We start from the raw sequence: 1,684 nt of genomic DNA, 5'->3' as shown, positions 1-1,684 counted from the left end.
GAGATACCTGTAATGTACCTTTATAGTCACCCAGTTACGTTGTGACGTTTGGCACACCCAAGGCACTCCTACGGTATCTGGGAGTTGCACAATCTCATGGTCTAAGGAAATGATACTTGACATTCGGAACAACTACAGCAAACGAACTACACGATCTTTGAGCTATGCTTAGGATTGGGTCTTGTCCATCACATCATTCTCCTAATGATGTGATCCTGTTATCAATGACATCCAATGTCCATAGTCAGGAAACCATGACTATCTTTTGACCAACGAGCCAGTCAACTAGAGGCTCACTAGGGACGTGTTGTGGTCTATGTATTCACACATGTATTACGATTTCCGGATAACACAATTATAGCATGAACAATAGACAATTATCATGAACAAAGAAATATAATAATAACCATTTTATTATTGCCTCTAGGGCATATTTCCAACAGTCTCCCACTTGCACTAGAGTCAATATTCTAGTGACATTGTGATGAATCGAACACCCATGCAGTTCTGGTGTTGATCATGTTTTGCTCTAGGGAGAGGTTTAGTCAACGGATCTGCCACATTCAGGTCCGTATGTACTTTACAAATCTCTATGTCTACATTTTGAACACTTTCACGAATGGAGTTGAAGTGACGCTTGATATGCCTGGTCTTCTTGTGAAACCTGGGCTCCTTGGCAAGGGCAATATCTCCAGTGTTGTCACAAAAGAGAGTCATCGGGCCCGACGCATTGGGTATGACTCCTAGGTCGGTAATGAACTCCTTCACCCAGACTGCTTCTTGTGCTGCCTCCGAGGCTGCCATGTACTCCGCTTCACATGTAGATCCCGGCACAACGCTTTGCTTGCAACTGCACCAGCTTACTGCCCCACCATTCAAAATATACACGTATCCGGTTTGTGACTTAGAGTCATCGAGATCTGTGTCGAAGCTAGCATCGACGTAACCCTTTACGACGAGCTCTTCATCACCTCCATACACGAGAAACATGTCCTTAGTCCTTTTCAGGTACTTCAGGATATTCTTGACCGTTGTCCAGTGTTCCATGCCGGGATTACTTTGGTACCTTCCTACCAAACTTACGGCAAGGTTTACATGAGGTCTGGTACACAGCATAGCATACATGATAGACCCTATGGCCGAGGCATAGGGGACGACACTCATATTTTCTCTATCTTCTATCGTGGTCGGGCATTGAGCCGTGCTTAATTTCGTACCTTGCAATACAAGCAAGAACCCCTTCTTTGACTGATCCATTTTGAACTTCTTCAATATATTGTCAAGGTACGTACTCTGTGAAAGACCAATGAGGCATCATGATCTATCTCTATAGATCTTGATGCCTAATATATAAGCAGCTTCTCCAAGGTTCTTCATTGAAAAACACTTGTTCAAGTAGGCCTTTATGCTTTCCAAGAATTCTATATCATTTCCCATCAACAGTATGTCATCCACATACAATATGAGAAATGCTATAGAGCTCCCACTCACTTTCTTGTAAATGCAGGCTTCTCCATAAGTCTGCATAAACCCAAATGCTTTGATCATCTCATCAAAACGAATGTTCCAACTCCGAGATGCTTGCACCAGCCCATAAATCGAGCGTTGGAGCTTGCACACCTTGTCAGCATTCTTAGGATCGACAAAACCTTCCGGTTGCATCATATACAATTCTTCCTTAAGG

Source organism: Triticum dicoccoides, chromosome 2A, assembly GCF_002162155.2.
Source record: "Triticum dicoccoides isolate Atlit2015 ecotype Zavitan chromosome 2A, WEW_v2.0, whole genome shotgun sequence".
Lineage (NCBI taxonomy): Eukaryota > Viridiplantae > Streptophyta > Magnoliopsida > Poales > Poaceae > Triticum > Triticum dicoccoides.
The sequence above is the reverse complement of the archived record's forward strand: the minus strand, read 5'-3'. Positions refer to the sequence as shown.